This window comes from Pleurodeles waltl, chromosome 4_1, assembly GCF_031143425.1.
Source record: "Pleurodeles waltl isolate 20211129_DDA chromosome 4_1, aPleWal1.hap1.20221129, whole genome shotgun sequence".
Lineage (NCBI taxonomy): Eukaryota > Metazoa > Chordata > Amphibia > Caudata > Salamandridae > Pleurodeles > Pleurodeles waltl.
This window is the reverse complement of record NC_090442.1, coordinates 256,349,369-256,374,163: the sequence shown is the minus strand read 5'-3', so window position 1 is coordinate 256,374,163 and position 24,795 is coordinate 256,349,369. Positions and strand designations below refer to the sequence as shown.

The 24,795-nt window shown below is 46.2% G+C and overlaps 1 protein-coding gene across 2 annotated transcripts in view; it reads right to left on the bottom strand.

The window, feature by feature from the left end:
• The window catches only part of KIAA0930 (KIAA0930 ortholog), a 415,468-nt gene that overhangs the window by 191,422 nt on the left and 199,251 nt on the right, over positions 1-24,795 (bottom strand). The window lies entirely within an intron of this gene.

Genomic DNA, 24,795 nt, shown 5'->3' with positions numbered 1-24,795 from the left:
TTGCTGCATTCTGCACATACTGTTAATGAGAGCTGTGAGGCAGTAATGATAAGTTAAGATGACACTGATGTGTTTGAGATTCCATGACAGAATCATGCCTAAATTGTTTGAGGAATGTGGTACTAAAATACACATGTGAGTCTCTGAAATTGGGGAAAATAGCTTTAACTCTTGGTGAAATTGTTTGTATCCGGTGAACGTATGGATAGGTCTCCATACATTTACTGGATGTGACACAGTAATCACATTTGAGGGAAAAGGAAAACTAAGTGCATTCAAAATCCCATTTGCCAACAGACATACACAGGACATGCACAGGAAACATATTCGCTCGGAGACAAATGGGATCTCTTTGAAGAACTAAAGGGCACATTGGAGCAATTCTCGTACTTGCTGTATGCAGCAACATCTTCGGTTCATCACGTGAATGACTTGAGATATCGCCTATTCTGTGCAAAGAAGGGTGAGGTAGTCATCAACTTCCACCTTGCAGGGGCTGTCTGAAGAAACATGCCGAAAGTGCAAATTATCAAGCTATTATATGCAAGGGATGTCTTCCAAATGATCCACAGACACCTAGTACAATTGGGAGAGGGTGGAAGTTGGAAAAACACAAGGGAGCAGAGCAACTGGTAGTGGTCTGGATGGAGGGGCAGCCAGCACCTCAGGCTGTGTTAGATCTATTAGCCTGCAACTGCATTAGGAACCTCAAACTGCCAACATGTCTGCTGTCTAAATGACCTCAAGTGCACTGTAAACAGACGCATAGATTGATGACACTTATTCAGAAGAAGAAGATGACGACAAATGTGAATGATAAAATTGTGTTTATGTTCACTCATGACATACATTGCCTATGTAAGATGTGACAACTTTTATTATTTGAAATTTGAAGTGTAAATTATGCATTTAATCTATATCAATATATGAGGAATACAATGATGTTTTTAATGTTATTACTTTAAGGACTATATTGGTATTAATACAATTAATAATCATAACTATTGTTTTATTATATTGAATTTAACCAATCTGGTGGATTTATATTTGTATTTCCACATATTAAGATGAATTTGTATGCTATTTATTTAAAATATGAAAATCATAATTTTTTTCAGCTATGGTTGGTAATCCAATAATATCAGACAAAAGGAAAAGAGTGATGACTTGCTATCACATATTTTCCATCTCTAGGCATGCATACCTTGCAAAAATAATCATCATGTTAAAACCCATCCCCCCCAACGGTACCAATAGTCTAAATGTGGGGCCTGGCTCATGGACTAAAAGGCGAAGGAAGAGAAACATGACAAAAAGGTGAAAAAAGGGAGAAAGCATGGATGAAAACGAACATGCACTAGTGAAATAAAGTGCAAGGAGTGTTTGGTGAGGGAAAACAGATCGAAAAATAAAGAGGCGTGAGGTGGAATCAGACTAGGCAGCCTTGGTATTTGGAAACACCAAGATCAGTCAACTCTGGGTGCAGGCTTCTGGGAATACAGTTGGCACAACATTTATTATTTTTCAATCTATGCTCTGTTCAAGCCCGGTTCAATGAACAATGAGATGCAGGGCTATTAATTAGGTAAAAATAAGATGGCAGAAAATTAGTCAGATTAAAGATAAAAAAAGGTTTAGTAATCATATTGCACTGTTGTTGTACTTATATAGTATTTCCTCCCCTAACCATGCACAGAAGTGAAAAAAGGGTATGGGACTAACCAAGAGTGCAGGGCAGAGGGGAGACAATAGAAATGGCAAACACATTATCTTGGTACCTCGGGTTGAAAAATAATATCAAAACCAAAGTTCACTGGCAACGTACCAATCTCATCTCACAGGTCCTGTTATAAATGTCATAAATGTTATCAAATTACTTTAGCTCAGTGCTTACTTTGAGGTCGTGTGTTCCAGTGCTCAGCACCAGCACTTATCTGTTAGCACCAGCACTTATAACAGCCTGCCACATGGTGGTGCTGTTTGTCTAATTTACACATCAGTACAACAACAGTTATTTATTAATTCAATATACTTTAGAAATGTTTAATACCTGCCTCCCATGCCATTCTAATAGCTGTGGGGGGCTGGAGTAGTCTGAGTTGTCACACTTGTAAGAGTGTGATGTTGGTAGTTGTGTTGGTACTGTCATTTGGCAGTGCTGGCAGGAGCAACGGGTTGACCAAGCTGCAGCAGCCTCCTGACCAGGGCCCTGGCACTTATTTTTATAAAAGCTCTCAAAAAGGTGTCGACTCTGAAAAGGGAGAAGAAAACAAACGAATGGAAACGCCTGAATCACTGTTACCACTGACAAGTCTATTCAGTACCAAGCCAGTGCTTTTGAGCTTCACTCTAGATAGAATAGACAGCTGTTAGCCAAATGCAAATCCGTCTTGGTCTCGCCCTAACAGGAGCTGCCCACTCCCACCAGCTGGGCCGCCTTGTAACAACCACCCTTTGCATCAGTTCATCAGCTCTGTTAGCAGAGACCTCATTAATACCTTGAAATTGTTACTTGTACAACACAATGACCTGGGGATAGTGCTACAGTGGGTTACGATCATTCAGTCTTCTACGTCACGTTACCACAGTCAAATACTACCACAGCGGATTGCAATCACTCAGAGACTTCTACGTCACGTTACCATAGTGAAGTACGACCACAGCCAGCGGACTGCAATCATTCAGAGACTTCTACGTCACGTTACCACAGTCAAATACTACCACAGCGGATTGCAATCACTCAGAGACTTCTACGTCACGTTACCATAGTGAAGTACGACCACAGCCAGCGGACTGCAATCATTCAGAGACTTCTACGTCACGTTACCACAGTCAAATACTACCACAGCGGATTGCAATCATTCAGATACTTCTACATCACGTTATCACAGTCAAATACTACCACAGCGGATGGCAATCATTCAGAGACTTCTACAGCACGTTACCATAGTGAAGTACTACCACAGCCAGCGGACTGCAATAATTCAGAGACTTCTACGTCACGTTACCACAGTCAAATACTACCACAGCGGATTACGATCATTCAGAGACTTCTGCGTCACGTTACCACAGTCATATACTACCACATCGGATTGCAATCATTCAGAGACTTCTACGTCGCGTTAAAATTACATCTGAGGAAAGGCACAGAGAGGACAGTGGCATAATATAAAATGGTGGGGCCCACTTGCAAAATGTGATGAGGGAAGTCTGTGCCTCCCATATCGCACATCTTCGTGTGGTCTTTGACTGAACTGGGCCCGCCTGAGGGTAAGCTCCTGCGCTGCATGGGATGCCCCTCGCCCTTGTGAGAGACGTTCAACTGGGTCCGACTTCGGATGTTTTGAATGCGAGCAAAATATCGAGGCAGCAAGAATCGAATCCGTTGGTGGCGGTGAAACTTTTGTGGTTTGCCAACAATTTTGAGAATTAGCTGCTAAATTCTCAAATAAGAATTTTAAAAGTGGTTCTATCTCTCTGCAGTTATGTCACATTGTTGCCAAGTTGTTACATGTTCTTATTTATTACTGGCAAAGCATCAGACCTTTCCCTTAAGGACCGAGCTCAGAAAGAGATATTTTAGTGCTATTGAGATAACCTGCGTTACAACTAACTTCCATAAATATATTAAAACCATGTTACTTCAACAGTGCAAAATGGTAAAAAAATAGTTTCTTGAAGTCACTGTAGTCTGCCAAGGAATTAAACATTGCGTCTTTTCAAGCTGCAGGACTACGTGAACATGCTTTCTCTAAAGGAATGCTGGACACAACCATGTTCATGCTCTGCTTTCCCCAGATAGCGCAGCCTGGTCAGCAAACACATCAGTGTCCAGTTACCTAGTACTGTCCACGCGCTAGCAGAACTATGGCCCAATGTAGGCCTACTGACTTTGTCAATGCTTGTTTCACAGGCAACGGTCTTAATAAAATAAGCAGAGGCAGTATAACCTGCTTTATCACCGGATGGCAAGGGTGCGAGGATACTATGCATACTTATTACTGAGCGTCAGAGTAAAAAATTGCCATAGTAATCCCAAATTTGCCTCAGAAAACAGCTATGTTGTCATTATTTTCTTACTTTGAGTATTATATACCGTGGACTAGATGCAGAATGGGTATTAGGAAGTGAGCAGCAGTGAATGCAAAAATAATACATTCAGTAAATAGTAACAGTGGCAATGAACATGAGATGGGATTGACTGGAACACAGTGTACAACAAACAATGATAATTTACACGTACTGTGCAGTAAATAAGCAGAGAAGACTGAAAAGCATCAAGCATTATAGCAGGCAGGTAGATGATTAAGGCCATCAATCGATGTAGCATCAACATCGTGTAGATAAAAGTGACAATGCGCTGAAAATGAAATATGCCATATCAACCACGTAACTAATACAGTACTGTGGTGACAGCAGTTCATTCTAAACAACAAGTTTCTGCAGAACTGCATTTCCAAAAATAACATTAGCCTTGTAGCATTGTTCACAAGTTGGTAAAGGTAGCACTGGAGACTATAGCAGCCTTGCGGATTTCCACCAGACGCATATTCCTGGCAAAGGCAAGAGAATCTGTCAGAGATGATCAGGTGGGACTTATGATAGGAAACAAATGCAAGCTCACTATACATCTACATAAACACTCTTGAGAAAACAAAACATGATCTCACAGCGGAATGATAAAAACTGACCCCTTTTCAGTCTACACTAAAATCTAGTATAACAATGAAAATTCAAGATGAATAAATCATTTACAATAGATAATAGCCATAATTTGCTTAAACTCAGGTGTGCAGAATTGGCTGCCTGACAATACACCAGAAGAATGACCCCTGTCAATTTGTGGCTGGTCCTAGCCCTGGCCGCCTCCAAATGACACAAACAGTTATTTTGTTATCATGAATATTTTTTATACTTTCGGACGTGGGAATGCAAAATCTTTTTACATCCAGCCTGTGGCGCTTTCTCTTCCGGCTGAAGATATGGGAGCTGCGCAAAACCAGGTCACTGAAAGAAACTACCAGGAGCATTACTTCTTCGGCATACATTTCCTTTGGAGAGTCACAATTAGGTTATTCATTTCTGCAAATGCAAAAACAACAAGTGATGGACGGAATGCTGAACATTGTCAAACATTCACCCCCAGTCACAGATCTGGGTTTAATCCATCGTTTTTTTGCTGCCCATGCCATTCCAGTTTGAACCCAGCCATATGCAAATCAGTCTTGACCCTGTTCCCCATGGGAACAGTCCAGCCCGAACTGCGAGGCCAGGTCTTCCCTGGACTGGAAACAAGCAACCTGGGACCGGTTTCGGGGTTTCACCCCTCATCAGCCAGGCTAGCTTGAATCCAGTGGCATGGGAAGCACGGGACCCACGTCTGGGCATACCCTTCCCATTTAGGGCGACAAATGCAAAAACAACAAGTGATGGACGGAATGCTGAACATTGTCAAACATTCACCCCCAGTCACAGATCTGGGTTTAATCCATCGTTTTTTTGCTGCCCATGCCATTCCAGTTTGGACCCAGCCATATGCAAATCAGTCTTGACCCTGTTCCCCATGGGAACAGTCCAGCCCGAACTGCGAGGCCAGGTCTTCCCTGGACTGGAAACAAGCAACCTGGGACCGGTTTCGGGGTTTCACCCCTCATCAGCCAGGCTAGCTTGAATCCAGTGGCATGGGAAGCACGGGACCCACGTCTGGGCATACCCTTCCCACTTAGGGCGACAAATGCAAAAACATCAAGTGATGGACGGAATGCTGAACATTGTCAAACATTCACCCCCAGTCACAGATCTGGGTTTAATCCATCGTTTTTTTGCTGCCCATGCCATTCCAGTTTGGACCCAGCCATATGCAAATCAGTCTTGACCCTGTTCCCCATGGGAACAGTCCAGCCCGAACTGCGAGGCCAGGTCTTCCCTGGACTGGAAACAGCAACCTGGGACCGGTTTCGGGGTTTCACCCCTCATCAGCCAGGCTAGCTTGAATCCAGTGGCATGGGAAGCACGGGACCCACGTCTGGGCATACCCTTCCCACTTAGGGCGACAAATGCAAAAACAATTCTAACCGAAGACCGCCAGGGTCGGGGGAGTCTCACTGCCGACGGGCTGGCGGTGAAGATCGCCACATTACGAGTGTACCAGTTTGGCCTCTGCCAAACCGCCACACATCCCCGCTGATACCGCCAGGGCGCTAGGACAGCACCTACAGGCCGGCTGTCCACTGAAGACCACTGGCGGTATCACAAGTCGCCTGTTTGCTAAGGTTTACGCGACAGTAGCACCAGCACAAAAACCCTGGGGGAAAGGCTGACGGCGACTGGAAATTTGTTTCCTGTCGCCGGGAGATAGCTCCTCCAACACCCCCCCTTCGATTCCCTGACCCCCCCCTCTTCCATGACAGCACCCCCATACCCTCACCCCACCCTTCCATGACAGCACCACCAACCCACCCTCCCCGCATACATCACATACACACGCACCCTGCATACATGCATTCACCAACAAGCACTTACCAACACGCACACATACAAGCATTCACAAACACGCATATATACACGCCTTCACTCTCACCAGCAGACACGCATTCACACAAACATACCAACACGCACTCACTTCAACAATCACACATGCATTTACACACGTATACACACTTACATTCATACACACTTACATTCGCACAAGGAGACATACACCCACTCACACACACAACACCCCCCATCCTCCCACCCCTGCCCCCTGTCGGACGATCGACTTACCTTGTCAGGCAATGAGGTCGTCCGCCAGGGAACTGGACCCGGCTCTTCCACTGCTCGCAGCACCCTGCCATCAGGACACTGCCACACCGTTATACTGCTTGTAATACGGCAGGGAGAGTCCTTGTGGCGTGGTGGCTGTGGAACCGCCTCTGCGCCACCAACCGCCAGCATGACTGCTGAAGGATTTTCACCCAAATTGTGGGAGAAATCCCTCAGTACTTGTAATATGGCGGTCGGAAGACCACCAGCACTGGCGGTCTTCTGGCACCAGCGGCTTCGGCGGTCTATGTAAAAGAACACTGAAGTCATAATAAGGGCCATAATCGTTTTGGTGGGACAAACCTCACATGACAGTTGTTGTGAAGAGACACATTCCGATATGATATGGGCAATACGAAGAGGGGATGCAGAGAGTAACCAGGTAGTCTGTTTTGCTAGAAATATATCATCATAATGCTATAATAAAAAGAATAAAAAGTCATCTTTAAGTTATCTTTATTGCCTTTGAAGAGAACAGGAATCATTGCTGCATGTAGGCTGCACTTAGAAAAGGTCAATCATATAATAAATATTTGATTGTGCTGATGGTAACTTTAAAAAGTACCATGCACTGAAGGTCAGCAATTTCCTTCTCTGAATGATTGAGAGGCAATAATAACAACTTATCACCATTGGTTTTATTTCTTGACACATATCCATATTTGTTTATATGTTTATTTTATTTATGAATATGGAACTCCGTGGAGGTCCTCATAGAATATTCTTGCAATTAATAAATACCTTGAATAAAACCTATACATAGTACTGATAACGCTAAACAGTATTACATAGCTAAACAAATTTGGCCAAAGCTAAACATCAATAATTTCATACAATACCAACCATACAATACCAACCAAATGTAAAATACTTTTTTTAAAAAAAGTAAAAAATACCATAGCAAAACATTTCATTTGGGGGCAAATAAAGTGACTGCAGTGCAACTGATGGCGAACATATTGAATAGGACAGGAATAAAGGTCTTAACCATTTTCGGCACTGTACACAAAGTGCTGGACAGACAAAAAAGGACGTGCTTTACGTCCTGAACCCCTGTATTACATAAATAACAGTCCTATAAAGATCCATACCATTTTGCTAATAGGGAATTAAGGGGGAGCATCCCCAACCTCAATAATATCAAAAAACGCCTCAAACCATGTGGTAAATTCCATGTAATGTGCGGTTGCCCCTTTTTCAACATGACTGAACTATGTATTTTCACAAAATCCCTCCTCTTGCTACACCTCTCGATATCCGAGCGAAAGCTGAACGCCCAGGAAGCTTTCTTTAACGCAGCTTTTAATTGATTCGCCAAGATTGTTACGGTGGCCACAGGATCTGCATCCAATTTCTCGGTTGCTCGTCAGCACGTCGTACACTGGAAGAGACTCACAAACCCAGTGACTGTTACCTATACATATTTCGGTAGTACTGTTGGTAACTATGGCAATGAACTCCCCGGGTCCTGTAAATAAAACCTCATGTGAGCTACAAATAAAAACATTGTTTTCTTTGATGCCAAAGGCAATATCTCGTATGGCTTTACCCACGTATACTCACATGGCCAGGTCTTTTGTCATACGACAAACAGCACGGGAGACATGGAACATCCCTGTCTGGTGTCCGTGTACAAATGAAGTAACTGGTAAAAATGTCCATCTGCTAACGCCTTAAAATGTTGTCCTTGGACCCTTGCCAAGATGATATCAATAAATATCTGCCCCAGACCACTTCTATTCATCACCCCCTCCATAAAGAAGCAGCTCACCCTGCTGAAAGCTGCTTCAGTGACGAGCCCTAACAATGCCAACCTTAACTTACTCACATCTTCTTTTCTCACCAAGGTGAGCTAGTCTGCAGACAATACCAAACGTCTGCCATTCTACTACCAATCCCACCTGGTGTTACTTCTCTAGGAAAGAAGTACTATTGACATACTGTTTGTTAGTTAAAAATGTCATATAAACTGTTATGTACAGACATGAATCTATAAAGCTATACGTGAGCTCATGCTTACCTCCCTCCTACAACCATGGAAAAAATGGGAAGAAGACTTCAGGAGGGCATTATACGATAAAGAATGGGACAGGGTGATTCAACACCCCCAAAACTGTATCCGCAATTGCTGCTTTAAGAGCATCCAGTTCACCTACTCTCCAGGGCATATCTAACCCCAGAGCAGCAGACTCGTCTCTTCCTTAACCTGCAAGCTAGCTGTCAGCATTGTCCAACTCCCAATGCTTACCTGAAACATATCCTATGGTCCTGCACAGCTCTCCATGGTTACTGGCACGCCATTCATTCCGCCCTACGGGTTGAGACAGTCCTCCCCGGGCTGGATGTCCGGGAGGCCAGCTCACTTGGAATTTTCAAATGTACAAAGTGACAAAAAAAATCGGAGCCCGCTTCGAATTTCTAGTACTCCTACTGATCAAATATACTATTACACTGCACTGGTGATCTACCGCTTCCCCCCTTCCCAGAGGCAGAATGGCAGGGGGCAGTGCAGAAGTGGGGTGTGGCTGAAGAAGAGACTCTCTATTTTGAAGAGGTGAGACACCTAAGCGAGCGCTTGATCTACCCCCAATGAGGCACCCTGATGGCACACTTCTGCCAAGAGGCGAGCGAGAATAGTCCCTTTCCATGACAATGTGTGCTCCACGACCCCGCTGGCATCGGCATTGCTGCCATGCACCGCACCACTGCAACCCCCCTCTCCCCAACTTCCTATGATTCACTAAAGGAGCACACACTGTCACTTCCACGGCCATCCTGCCTACATTAGCCAACATACTGAAGAACTTCACATCCAAGTATAAACATGCTTTGCCCGCCCCCTCCTAAACATACCCCCCACTATCCTATGCATTCCCAACCAAGTTAACAAGAACTCCCCTGAACCAAGTCTGGGAACCGCGCATGAAAGTTATCCCACTTTACCCATTGGAGATTATCGCAATAAACTGTGTGATCTCTTTTTTGCACCTTTAGGTTATATTTATGGAATGTGTTTATTCTATGCATACTAAACTCTAATAAAAATATTTGAAAAAAATAATAAACTGTTAAGTCCAGGTTTACTAGCTTAATGGGTCTATAGGCCGACTACTTGGATCTTTTCCTAGTTTAGGGATTGCTATTTTATTAGTGTCTACTGTAGACGAGGACGCCCTATGATTCTTTGCAAATGAGAGGAAACTTATTTCAATATCAGTGACAGCCTGTAGAAAAAGTTTGTATAGAATTCTTCACTCAAGCCATCAGGATCTGGAGTCTGGTTGGCTTTTAGCCTTTTATTACCTTAACAATTTAATTCTGTCTGTGCTAACGTCAACTAAAGGTAATTATTTTTGCTGGCATTCACCTTCAAAACTATTATTAGTAAAAAATAATTTTGCATAGAAGGTGCAAAACATGACTGCCTTTTCTCTCGCCCCTTTCTCAGGTCATATATTTGGTCTTTATTAGTTTAGCCCTAAGTTTACTCATCAAAAGTCTCCAACTCATTCGCTTCCACTTAAGGGCCAGCAGCGCCCTTTTAGATTTGTTAACAATAAGTACCTTTTACTTTGAGCTCTCACAGTGTTTGACACCTTCAAATCCGTCCTTGATCCAGAGTCATTATCCTTTATCTCAGAGAGCTTTAAATCTGTCTCCAACCAGGTCTGTAGTAGAGCCCGTTCCCTTTTACTGTAGTAGCCACTTTGAGTGCAATCACCCCCACCCCCCTTGATCAATTCTTTCAAGGCAGAGGGGTATTAGGCAAATTACGCTCTATATATTAAATTATACATTGAGAGACACCTACTCTAGTAAGAGCATTTTGCAACCTATACATGTCTTTCCTCCAGTATAACTCCCTAATAAGAGTTATCAGTCCATTAATTCTATTTTCACCTGCCTAACCATACACAATATAAAGGGCAAAACATCTTTTAAGTTTTTGACAGGCCTGCTGTAATTTATTTCATTATATGTAGTGTTTCAATCTCCATATATCCACCAGCCCCAATTCCTTTAAAGTCTGTTTAACCTCTCCTGAAATGTCCCCCTACAAGGCCACTCAGTAAGGTGAATCTGATAATATACACGTACATCACAATGTTATTGTTTCCAGACAAAACATCCTTAGCTACGTCTGTGTCATTTCACATGTTGTTGTTCTAACAAACAATTATGGTACTGATTGGGGGTGCAGAGAACAACACTAGTCAATACACCATGCAAGATATTGCCTTCCCCTTAGCACCCTGCCTTCTCCAGCCATCACCCTCCAAGACCACACAGTTAAAGGAGCAAGAAACGAAAATAGGCACCCACAGAGCTTTGTGGGTGTGGATTCATGAATATGAAATTCAAAATGCTTTTAGATTAATCTCCGTGACTCATCCCTACATAGATATGTTTTTTGCATTAGAACAAAGTCTGCCTTTTCATACTGTAAATCATTATGAATCTTTGTCCCCTTAATTTTGAGAGACAGGATACTGAGTTATGGTTTGCAGGCGCTCGCCAGTCATAGAAAATAGACAGAGCTTAATGCATGCCTGCACTTTGATATTCCACTGCTTTGTAACCCGTGCAACCAAATCTCTGAACCTAATAAATGTAAATATAACATATTATAAAACTAACCAAAAAAATTAATCAAATACATAAATCACCCCTCAGATGGACTCAACCTCCTCAATTCAATTTGTGGAAATTCCTAGCGCCAGTCTTGGCCCATACCTATTAGAGTTTACCAATTACAGAAAGAAAAAGTTAGTACTCAGATAATCAATAGTGGAACCCGCAAGAGAGGCCGCCCCAAAGTTTCATGCTCACCCCCTTGGCCAGAGGAAGCCCACAAGCCTCCATACAGAGACATCTTTTGCTTCAGAGGTTCCACTATTGACAAACAGACCTGGCAAGAAGGAATCCATGTTACCTTGCACAGGAAGGGTCAACTCGCAGATTTCTTTTCTCTCTATTCTATCAACCCTGTCATCTGGAGAGTTGTCTTAGGTGTTTAGGAGGAGATTCACAATTGCACTCTCAGGTTTGCAATCTCTTGCCAAAAGTTCCTGCTTGACAATAGGCATCTCACCCATATTATGGAAAACTCAAAATCAATAAATGAAAATAGCTCTTTTCTAAAGGAGATGAATTTGAACTTGCCAGTGGATTTTTTTTAACTTTGAATCTCAATAATGGGACTGCCACAGTAGCATCACACTCTTCTCATTCACTTAATAAAGCAGGCATAGTGTGCATCTGCTTATTTTAAAAATCTCACTTACTGCCTGTAAAACAAGTGTTCTCGCTGAGCAATGGCATATCTAGCACAATGAAGCTTTCCTCTAGTGACTCAACATGGTATTTCCTACCTCCTGTTTGGAACTCTATTTCACATCGCATGAAGAGATCCACCTAAATCTTACCCCTTTTTTAAAGAATTTCCACAAATGCTTTGCATAGTTTTCTGTTTACTAGTGTAGACTGAGACAAGTCCTCTTGAAAGATCAGTCTATCTTTCCAGAAAATTACAGAGGAAATCTTTCACTATTGCATTAGGATTTCCTATTTCTGTGGGTAGGATGGCAGTTCTGCCACAATGCTTCTGGAAGATGACGTTACCCTGGTTCATTGGGTCCGCTCTGTGTGGACTTTACCCCCAGGGTTTCACTTTCCTTATATTGTTGTGTTTGATCAAATAAGGATTGAACACAATCACATATATACAGGCTGAACGAGTTTACTTACCTCTGCTAACACTATTTCTGGTAGATACTCCACTGAACTGCACATTCCTCAATTTGTGAAAATTTCCACAGGCAAGAGACTGGATCCAGAACCTCAAAAGTGTGCTTGTAAGTGGTGTTGTGTGGAATAGCACTAATGTGCTATAATCCAGAAGTGACAAGTGTAGCCGCACATAATCGCCACCCAACCACACTGACATCAGCTGATTTTGAAGGCCCGTATGTACCCCGAGATGCAGATCCCAACTGCAAATTGGCTTCACCAGTGTGCATATCTTTAGTATGGACCTTTTTAGATGGAAAAAGAGCACATTCACCAGAACAGGGAAGTGGGAGGGTCAGTGAGGAATTTGTGGTTACAGTAGCCACCAGAAATAGTGCTACTGTGGGTAAAGAACATTCTTCTGATGAATACTTCTAACCACAGATTCCTCACCTTGTGAGCACATATCCAAGAAGTACCTCTCTAGCAGGAGGGTCTGTGAAATGTCACATATCAAGAAGTCCTGCATGACCAACCAGGCAAAATGCCCATGTAGACAGACCTAAATGTCAAGACAATAGTGCTTTGTGAACGTGTGCACAGATGTCCAAGTAGCAGATTGGCAGATATCCAGGACAGGCACTCCGAGTACTAATCCAGTAGTAACAGCCTTGCTCGAGTGGAATGAGCCATTAATACTTCAGGTGGCGTGTCCTTAACTAGAGTGTAACAGCTTTTTATTCACAGGGCTATCCACTTAGAGAGAGTACTTTTCTACACTGCCCTTCTTTGCACCTGAGAAACCCACAAAGAGTTGATCGCTAAGAGCCAGAACAACCTGCCCAGGCACCTCAGACAAAGCCCATCACTCACCATCTTCAGGTAGAACCTCAAAACATGGCTCTTCGAATAAGGCCCAGACCCACAACCAGTGCCTTGAGACCCTCACGGGTGAGTAGTTGTGCTATATAAAAACTGATTGATTGATTGCTTGATAGTCCACCTGGTATGATCAATATATAAATTGAGGGCTCTTATATGGTCCAAATGATGGAGCCTTTCCTCCTCTTTCCAGGGGAGAGGCAGGGCAAGGAATGCCAGAAGGGTGATATCCTTCACAACCTGGAAAGGTGGTATTACTTTCAGCAGAAGTGTAGCTTGAGTTCTCAGCACCAGTTTCCCTGGATTAAATGTTATACTGTATAAGGAGGCTTGACTGATAGTGCCTGCAGACACACACGCGAAAAACTTTTCAGGGTTAAAAGACATAGTGGACAACTGAGCACTGCCTCAAATAGAGTACACATTAGAAAAGTGAGAACCAAATTCAAGTCCTACTGTGGCATCAGAAAGGGCTTCAGTGGAAACATATGATATAAACCTTTAAGAAATCTCACCATAACAGGTGATTTAAGCGAAGAAGGCTGATTAAGCAACTTCAAAAAAGCCAAAAGAGTTGGCAAAATAGCCTTTAACAGTGTCCAACACAAACCTTTGCTTGGCAACGCCCCAAACAAAAAAAAAACAATTTGGACAGCTTGGCTATTGGGTTAATCTGATGGTTTGCTGCACCAAGCTACAAACTTGTCCCGGGCTTGGTGTACGATTTCATAGATGAGCACCTGGCAGCCAGAATATCATCAAAACAATTTGGGAGGAAGTTCGAAGGAGGCTAACTCTGTGGCGGCAGGCAGTTTTAGGAGGGAGGGGGGCAGGCGGGAAGCACATACACACTCATTCTTTCATACACACACACACACACACGCGCACATCCATTAACAACACTCATAACATTCAAACATGCACGCACGCACCAAACATTGGCTAAGGTCAGCCAATGAGGGAAGGCGGCAGTCCCAGCCTCGTCACAAAGAGGGATGGGGTCAGTGAGACTGCTGACCCCACCCCACTCTCTGACGAAGTGTCACTGATTGACACTCACCCTGGGCACTTCAGGGCTTAAACCTGAAGCGCCCAGGTCGAAGTCAATGGGTGACACTTTCCTGGTCAGCCGGGGGAGGGCCTCGAGGCACCTTTGCTAAGCCGAGGAGGTCACGCCCATAGGAGCTGTGACCTCCTCAGCCCAGCAAAGTTCAGCTCAGGCAGCCAGGAGTCTGCGCATGTCTGCTCCTGGCTGTCTGACCTGAACATGAAGAGTGTCTATCAGGCTGACCTTTGTTCAGCCTGACAGACACTCTTCATGAGTGGCAAAAGGTGGGGGGGCGTGGCTCCTCCGCCCTAAAGGACAGGCTGCGTCTGGGCTAACTACTGCAGCTCAATCTCTGCACATGGAGATGTCAAGGCCTGGGTGCAGGACCCTGCCCTGTTGTTGTGACAGTAGATCCTCCTGAAGTGACAGCTTTCTCAGGAGAACAATGCTCATGCCCAGAAGCTCTGAATACCACACCTTCCTGGCTGTATCCAGAGCCACTAGGATGGGTTGAGCTCTGCGAAACTGGATCTTCTTTAGAGCTTGAGCCAAGAAGGGTCGAGGCAGAAATTTATAAGATAGTTCTGAGCTCAACTCTACATATAACGTATGTTCCAGATAAAGCCCTATTGTGAACACTAGCACACAAAAATGCAGACACTACATTGTTCTTGACAGAGGCATATAGATTGACCCAGGGTTCTCTCTATTGCTGGAAAACTCTCCAGAGGTGCAGAGGCTCCTGGCACAGGATCCAAAACTCCACTCCGCCCTGCTTGTTGCAGTACCACATGCCAGTTGTCTATGAGTACCTGTAGTAGACTCCCTTTGACAGATGCTAGGAATCCCTTCAATGTCAAGCAGATCGCCATGCATCTCTATATGAGGTGGGTGTCCTCTGGAGACCCGATTCTTCTGATCCCCACTTCTCACAAATAGACTCCCCAATCCAGTAGTAATGCATCGGTCGGTCTGAGGGGTAGCAAGGAGTCTGCCACTGGCTCGAGTGCGGTCTAGCAGCCACCACTGCAGATATTTTGCTGTCTCCTCTGAATCCTGAATGGAATTCAATAGGTTCCCCTAGTGTTGTGCCCACTGGGACCTCAGGTTCTACTGCAGAGCCCACATGTGCAATCTCATGTTGCTGTCTAGCACGATGAAAGGGGTCAATAGTCCCAGCAGCCTCAACATCATCCTCACAGAGAACCAGAACAGAGGAAGAACCATTGGGATCATAGCCCGAATGTTCTGGACTCCACATTCCAGAGGAAAAGCACAAACCGGTCCCATATTCAGGATAGCTATGTTGAATGGGAGCATCTGAAAGGAATCAGGTTTGACTTCGGCATTTTGATAGTGAACCTAAATGACATTATGGACGTTTGGTGTCATCTGGAGGAAGTCTACTACTGCCTGGGGTGAGCCTGCCTTCAACAGCCAGTCAACGAGGTACATGAAGACTGGTACACTTGACCTACAAAGGAGCGCTGCAACCACCATCATCACTTTCGTCACGGTAGACAAATCCTGCGGTAGAGTGAGTATCATGAATTTCTCCTTCCATCAGAGGGTTTTCAGAGATCTAAAATAGGACAAAGGCCTCCGATCTTCTTCAGCACAATGAAGTCACCGGAGTAACACCTATTTCCTACGTCTGAGGCTGGAACTCCCTCTGTAGTCCTTTTGGACAAAAGGGACTGCACTTCTTTCTGCAAAACAAATGTGTTGTTCCATCAGCTGCTGTTACACCTGTCAGCTGGCGTGGTTTCCCCTGTCTTTTTGCTTCTAACCTGCTATTTTTTGATCCTGTGCTGAATTTACATTTTGCTGGCTTTAGGACTCTGGGCACTTTACCAATGCTGACCAGTGCTAAAGTGCAAGTGCTCCCTGTGTAAACTATATTGGTGATAGGTACTCCCTAGTAAAGTGTACTATGTGTGCCCAGGTCTGTAAATCAAATGCTACTACTGGGCCTGCAGCGCAGCACTTGTTGTGCCACCCACATGAGTAGCCTTGTAAGCATGTCTCAGACCTGCCAGTGCAGTGTCTGTGTGTGCAGTTTTAAACTACCATTTCAACCTGGCAAGTGCACCCCTTTGCCAGGCCCAAACTTTGCCTGTTGCTACATGTAAGTCATCCCTAAAGTAGGCTCAAGGAAGTCGCATGGGCAGGGTGGAGTGTATTTAAAAGGTAGGACATGTACTGGTGTGTTTTACATGTCCTGATAATGAAATACTGCTACATTTGCTTTTCACCATTGCAAGTCCTATCACTCCCATAGGGTAACATGGGGATTGTCTTGAAATATCTTTTGAGTGTAATTCACCACTGGGAGCAGACAGATATGGACTTTTGGGGTCTCTGAACTCACAATTTAAAAATATATCTTTTGGGGAAGTTGGTTTTTGAATTGTAAGTTTGAAAATGCCACTTTTAGAAACTGGGCATATTCTGCCTGTCTGCTGAATACACATCTGGGTCAGGTGACTGTTGCACTGTTTGTGCATTCACTCTAGAGAGTCACACAAAGGGAACCGAGGTGTGCCCTGCATATCCTGATGGCCCATCACCAGGCTGATAGTTCTTTCTAAGCTAGAGTGGTGGGATGAGCTGACACACCTGAATAGGGCTGTGCCTATCCTCAAACAAAGCAGTCTTCAACCCCCTGGAGTGTGTCTGGGGCCAGGGCAGGGAAGAGCAGGGTCTTTTGCATTTCAAAGACTTCTCTTTGTAGTTTGCCTACTTAGAAGACAGAAATGGGCCTAAGTACTGGACCTCTGCCACCACATAGTTAGAATCCTTCTGAACTGAGTACATTCTGCCAGGAAGAAGAGCTGGCTGCTGTAGGAGGTACTGCCACTCTGCCTGCTGCTTTGCTGTGCAGGCCTGCCGTTTGCTGCTTCTGTCCTGGGAGTGAAAGGACTGGACTATGCGTTCTACATCCTGCTTCCTAAGGCTCTCCAAGGGCTTGGACTGAGCTTGGTTCCTATTAAGAAGTCTCAGGGACATCAAAGACTTCACATACCAGCACCTGGTCTCTCTTGTTGCGAGTCCTGAATTGCCAAGTGGTGCCAAATCTAGTCCCTGGGCCCTTGGGAGTGAGTTCTGGTGTAATAAGGAAGAAATAAGTGCATCGATCTCCAGAACGACCTTGGAACCAGTGCTGCTTTCTGACCCTGCGTTGCAAACTACACCGGAACTATGGTCCCCACTGAGTGCAGCGACTGACGCCGCAGGCCAGAAGCCACCGCAACGCCTTCGATGTCCTGCCAGAGCATGAGTCCGGAGCGCTGTGTCACCGACGTCTGTGGCATTCCGTGGCACCCAAATCTGCCACAGCACCCCTGCCCGTGTGGTGTGATCGCGACACCGCGGTCGATGCCTCACGTCTTGACCTGCTGGATTCATTGACTCCGCCTTGTTGTAAGGAAACTGCTGCCTCGCCACCAACGCCGCATCACCTACCCTGCAACTGTAAAGAACAGATGCCTCACCTCCCCTGCCTAGCAGTAAGGAACCAACACCTCACCTTGCGGTGGCAGTAAGGAACTAACGCCGCACTGGCTCCAGTGACGCCTCACCTCCCCGACTCCATGCAACATGTTTGTTTCCCCATCGTTTTCCAAGGGACTGTAACCGGGGTCAGTGCGTCTCCGTGATCGGCCTGCACTCCCTCGCGAGTGGTGTCGGACTGTTGAAGACAACTCCGTCAAGGTGTGGTGATAGCCCCAGTCGGAGCTATTGTGTTTCTAAGCACTATATTAAGATTTAATCTTTGAAAATTCATATCTTTACTTGTGTATGTTGGATATTTGTCTTGTTTTGGTCTTGTTTTACTCAGATAAATATTGGCTAGGTTTCTAAACTGATGAGGAGTACTTTTGTGGTGTTTTCACTGTGTTTTCACTGTGTGTGTGTACAAATACTTTACACATTGCCTCTGGGATAAGCCAGACTGCTCGGGCCAAGCTACCAAGGAGGTGAGGAGGGGTTATCCTAGCTGTGTGACTCCCTTAGCCTGACTAGAGTGAGGGTCTCTACTTAGACAGCGTGCAAACCACTGCCAACTAGAGACCTCATATCTGCGCAGATAGGGATGGAAGATGTTGCTGGGTAGAAATAAATGGGAGGGCACAGCCCAGCTTGACATGTTACAGGACCCAACCATCTGAAAGGATTGTCTGCTACCTTTAGAGATCATATTTGATCCTTCTCCTATGAGGGGGTGTATCAAAAAGTGTTTTGCCAGAGGGGAAGGGGGCTGAGCTGCATATTGTCTCTGATGCCCTGAATGTTGCCTCTTGGAGACACAGCCTTGGTCACAAAATGGCTAATATGATTGTTGTACCAGCATTGGGGTCTGGCATTGGTAGGATTGGAAACCACTAGTGTTACCACAAAAACACAAAATTGTTGGGGAAATTGTCTCAGGGAATACGCTGTGACACAACTTTCCTTAAAGAGTCCACTTTCTCACCAAAGAGGCAAGAGCCATCAAACAGCATGTACATTAAAGATGAATGGACATTCCCAAAGAAGCTGGCAGACTCCTCAACGAGGAGTGGTGCCAAAGCACCATACTCATGTCTGTTGCCCAACCCTAACAGCAGGTTGTGTGGAGGCCAGACAAAATGAATTTTGCAATGGAGAAAGACATGTTCTGTTTTCACTCTGGGATCCCGCAGGCCTTCCAACACCATCTTGGCATCAGGACTGCACTCACACAGCACAAACGGCAACAGGGATTTCAAATCGTCCCTCCATACTTGGGGGAGCCCATTTCCCCATAGCTGCGGTTTTGCCACTGGCACCAAGGCTCCTGTGCTCTGATTGGGCCAGATCTGCTCCTTGCAGCCATTTTTAAATGTAGCAGCCCAGGCTGCAGGATTACAGGCGATGGCGAAATAAGGGCTGTTGGGGCACTAACGGACCTGGGCAGTCGGGGTCCACCACTGGAGCAAGACGCTTTGCATGTCCTGGCCTCACCTCCAAGCCAATGCCAGCAACACCGTCACGGCGTAAATGGCGAGGCCGCCACTGGATCCTGACACACACCTTTAAGTTGTTGCAGAGAAGGAGCTGCAGCATGTTGGCGACATCAAAGTCCTGCTCTGCCCTGGTGGTGATTCCTGGAGTCTTTGGAAGGCTTCCTCGACTTGGCACTGCCTGTGAGCAGCCTACCTGGGTACCACCTGCAGACTCTGAATCGGGCAGCAGACTGAAGCCCCCAAGGGGCAAGGGGGGGCACTGTGTCCCACACAGCTTTGGGACAGCAGCCTTAGAAACAGTGGCCCTTCCCCTGGGGCTGCCAGCCAAGTGGAGCTGGTACTGGACTACCTCACAGTAAGTGGCCAGCTTTTCAGCACTCACCCCCCTTACAGGTTCCCTGAGCCAGATACCTCCCGACTGGGCAGAAGCGAGTGAGACACAGTTGTGAGGCAGATGCTTTCTTCATTCCTCATTGCTCCACACTGCCTTCGGCGGCGGCGGTGGACTTCGCATCGGTGCTGGGCGCTCCCCTACATCTTGCTTCGTCTCCGCCTCTGCAGCTAGGCATGACCTCACATCTGATGGTCATTGGAGTGGTGACCCTTTACAGACTTGACAACAGCCTAGAAGCCGGAGGCTTTAGGAGCTCGGCTGGCACATGGACACTAGCCACACCTCTAAAGATAGGCTAACAGGCAATTCCTAATGGGTGGGGTGCGCAGGGAGCCTATATGGGAAATCTGTTGGATACTGGATGGGGGTCCTGGAAATGTGGATGAGCCTCCCTACTCGGGGTCGCCCCGACACGCAAGTAACACAAGGTTGACTGTTGGCAGGGTGCGGTTGGTGCCACCCCGCTTCCTTGACAACCCTATGGTGGAGAGGAATCTTGACAAGCCACAGCACCGCTGTCATCAGAGCACTGCCGGGGGGCAATGTGTCCCCCCCCCTGCTCCATTCATCCTCTGTCTCAAAGCCTGGCCCAAGGCCCACGAAATGCTATATGAGCCTTCAGAGAGTTTCTGACACAGGATCAGCACCAGCCGACTGTGCCCGGAGAGGATTTTTGACTTGCACTCTCACTTACTTTGAGGGGCCTTGTAACAGCCCTGGAAGTCTGATCCCTTTATAAGATTTTGGTACGAAATCTAACACAGGGATACTCCTCTTCCTCCTTGGGACCCTTGTGCAGCCTCACCCTTATGGAACTCCTGGGTGGCCTCATTGTGGTGCAGCAGTAGGGCAGTGGTATACACACCACACACACCTATGGACTTCAGTTTGAGATGCTAGCTGCTCTCTGCACCATAAGCCTTTATAAACGGTGGCTATGCCTCGTCACACGTCTGCCAAAGACAATCTGGTCGGTCCCACAAAGGTAACCCAGTAACTTCACTTTGGAATAAAGCTTCCTATACTGAGATGGAGACAATGGATTCCCCCGTCTTCTAGCGTGGGCGGCGCACTAGTGCCCATATCACAAGATTATATGGATCGCTTCCTACAAGAAATCTGTTCCAAAATAGGCTCCCTTAAATCAGACTTTAAATCCTGCCTCCAAGACCTTCAGCGAGACGTCTCTGGGATAGGGGGACGCGTGGACGATCTTGACTGGAGTGCACGTTCAACACACATTTGGAAGATCAGGCGATTCTCTGGTGCATGGTGGCAGCATGTGAGGAACAACAAACAGAGCTATAAATGATGCAGGAAGACTTAGAAAACAGAAGTGTTCGGAACAATATTCGTATTAGGGGAGTGCCTAAGGGGGTGGAGGGCAACAACATCATGGCATTCACTGCTGAGCTCTTACAGGTGATTCATGGTGATGGAGATGCTCCCCTTACAGCACTGGATAGGGCCCACTGGGTGGCCTCTGCACCAGGGTGCCTGCATTCAGTCACTGACATCTTGACGCAGGTCCACTTCTTTACAAAGAAGTAATCATGTGGCCACACTATCCACCTTTTCAAGATCTCTCTTGCTACTCTGCGCCCCCACATCTTTACGCAGGTCTACTTCTTTACAGACAAAGAAGTAATCATGTGGCCATACTATCCAGCTTTTTCAAGATCTCTCTTCTGTTACTCTGCGCCGCAGGCTGGACTGTAAGCCTATCACTGAAAAATTGTGTCAGCTAAACGTTTGGTACCAATCAGGCCACCCATTCGCCATTCTGTTTTTTGGGAGGGGAAACAGCGCATCAGACAGTCTCTGGCAGAGGTGAAGTACCTTCAGGAACTACCAGCGGGTTCTGAAGGTAGAGACCTGTCACTGCCCTGCTCGCCAAGCGAGAGGCCCTGCAACCCACCTGCACCAGAAGACTTTGTAAACAGTGGCTATGCCCCCTCACAAGTCTGCCAAAGACAATCCAGTCAGTCCCCCAAAGGTAAGCCAGTGGCTTTGCTTTGGAATAAAGCCTACTCTACTGAGATGGAGCTGCCCTGCTTGCCGAGCGAGAGGCCCTGCACCCCACCTGGACCACAGTGCTGCCTCGTCGCTCAGACAAAAGCTGCAAGAACTCTGCATCCCAGGAGGCCAAACAGGACACTGTCCAGCATCTTAATGCAATAATGTAATATGGGAAAGAGCTCCTCCACTGCCCCATCAACCAGTGGCTTCTTGTAGTGCTGAGTCCTTACCAGAGCCTTTGCACCTCTGGGTGGCACACTGGTCCTTGCTGCCAAAAGAACCCTCCCCACATGAATATCCACTGGTGAGATAGACTCATTTCACCTTCCTTTCCAAGTGTGGACTCAGATATCCACCTTACTCATCTTCCATCACCTGTGGACCTCAACCATAGCCCATGCGGGTTATAAGGACCTGGAGGCTAGACTGATAGTGCCCTTATGACTGGCCATATGTCCTGCTGGATGGCCTGCCAAAACCTGAATGAAGCTTAGGCCCTGCTGGCCTTGTGTTGTTTGTTTTTTCCCTCCTTCCAAACTCCACTTGGTTGAATGCCTCTCCGAGGGATGTGGAACCACTATCTTCTGACTCATGCTGCACACTAACATATACACCGTGGACACAATGTAAACACTGGGGCCCCCCAATTCGCTCACATTGTCAGCTGCACTTTATCAAGATCTTGATCCCAGCCCTAGGCCCTCGAGGAGGGTAAACTTTAGATGGCGACACCTGACACACACCTTTTGTTTTAAAATTCATATGCATTGTCTTGAGGACAAAGCGACTACCTCCACTCCCCGACATTATGATTACCACATGCCATACTGAACTACTCTCAATGCCCAGGGCCTCAACTCGTCTAACAAGCGTAAACAGGGTACAGGACCCCAATGTTATCTTTCTCCAAGAGACACCTGCTGTGGGAGGACTGCCCTCGTATGTCATACCCAAAATACTAATTTCGCTTCTGGGCATGTGCCCGCACAAAGACAGCGGGAGTGGCCATCATGTGCAAGGCAGGTTTCTTCTCCAGTGTCCTGAAAACTGTTCAGGACCATGACAGCCACTACCTGAAATTGGCCAATCAAAGGGGCTTGTGACCTCTAACTGTCCTCAATGTCTATGCTTCCAACTAGGCGCAAGACTCCTCTTTTAGATATATTTTGCGGGAACAGCTGAAAGACAAAAGGGGTGATCGTGTAGCGGGTGGTGACCTAAACCTGGTGTGGAACCCTCAGCTCAATCAAAGCACTGCCTCCTTCCAGGGCACAGGGGCGATTTCTGCTGCAAACGAGACCTTACAGAATTGGGGCTAGTTGATGCGCTGGTGGTACATACACACCGACACGTGAGATTACTCTTTCTTCTAACACATCCATGCCTCAAACTCCTGCATTGACTACCGCTTTCTCTCCCACTCTCTACTTCATGAATTGGAAACTGCAACCATTTCGGACATCTCCCTCTTGGACCACGCCCACGTGGAACTTGTACGAACCTGGGGTGGAGCTTCGGGACAGGCTCTGCCATGCTGGCACTTCCCCCCACAACTACTCGGAATCCTGGTTGATGTCGCAGAGATCCAGAAGGGGATCATAGATAACTTTGATCTTAATGATCTTCTGAATATTTCGGTCCATACACTCTGGGATATCTTCAAGGCCACACCATGCAGCGCTTCCAGACGCCCCAATTACCCTAGAAGAATTGAGTTGAGTTCTGAGAGAGCTTTGACGCTGGGCCCAGATGGGCTAATGTTGCTTTCTATCAAGTGTCTTCCCCATCCATGAAGCCAGAATACTGACCCTATATAACTTGTCTACATCTGTTACAGGCCTGACCCTCACTATGGCAGCAACTGAGATTGCCCTCATTGCTAAACTGGGCTAAGACCCCACCCTCTGCTCCTCTTATCACACCATAGCTCTTTTGAATACAGATACTAAGTTCTTCCCCAAAATCTTAGCAAACCAGATGGAGCAGTAGCTGCCCGGCTGACCACGACAAGCTGGGCTCCATCTATAATCGGCAAGGAGTGGACGATATCCGCCGAGTAGCTCATCTAGTGGAGAAATTCCACTGCTACAATATCCCCTGTTGTATCCTCTCTCAAGACACAGAGAAGGCCATCAATATAGTCAGCTGGACCTTTCTCCGTGCGATCCTTTATAAAATGTGCGTAGGGCCAGGCATGATTAGTAAGATTATGGCCTCTTATGTCTGCCTTACTGCCACTATTCGGGCCAATAGCCAGCAAACCGATTCAGCTGGCAAGAGGCACCAGACAGGGGTGCCCACTCTCGCCCCTGCTGTTCGCCCTCTGGGTTGAACCCCTGGCCATTACCAAAAGAGGCATTGATTGTGGGTATTCTTTTGGTGGACGCTCACACAAGATAATCTGCATAGATGGCCTCTTGCTCACTTTCACCCAGTCTGCAACCTCACTCTCCGTGGTGGTGCAACTCCTCATAGCCTTCAAGAGGGTTCCTGGTTTCAAGGTAAATATGTCCAAATATCATGCCATGACCCTTACTTTACCCAAACAAGATCTCCACGCTTTGAAGTCCCTGACCCCTTTCCGATGGCCCCATGAACCATCAGATACCTAGGTCTCCATTTGACCCTAACCCTTACTTTTTGGACGCAAGCAAACCAGTCACTCTAACGGACATCCATTGTGGAGCATTTCCAGCAGTGGAGACCGCTATACCTGTCCTAGCTGGGACAGTTCAACACAGTCAAGATGGCTATCCTCCCACAAATTCTCTACCTTTTCCAAATGCTGTGCACGCCTATTTCAGTTGAGCATATAGTGCACCTACAACGAGTCAGCCACACTTTTTCTGTTGGGGGTGGGGGGATAAACACCCAAGGCTATCAAACACATTATTGATGCTCCCCAAGGATGGGGAGGAGACTAGCATGTC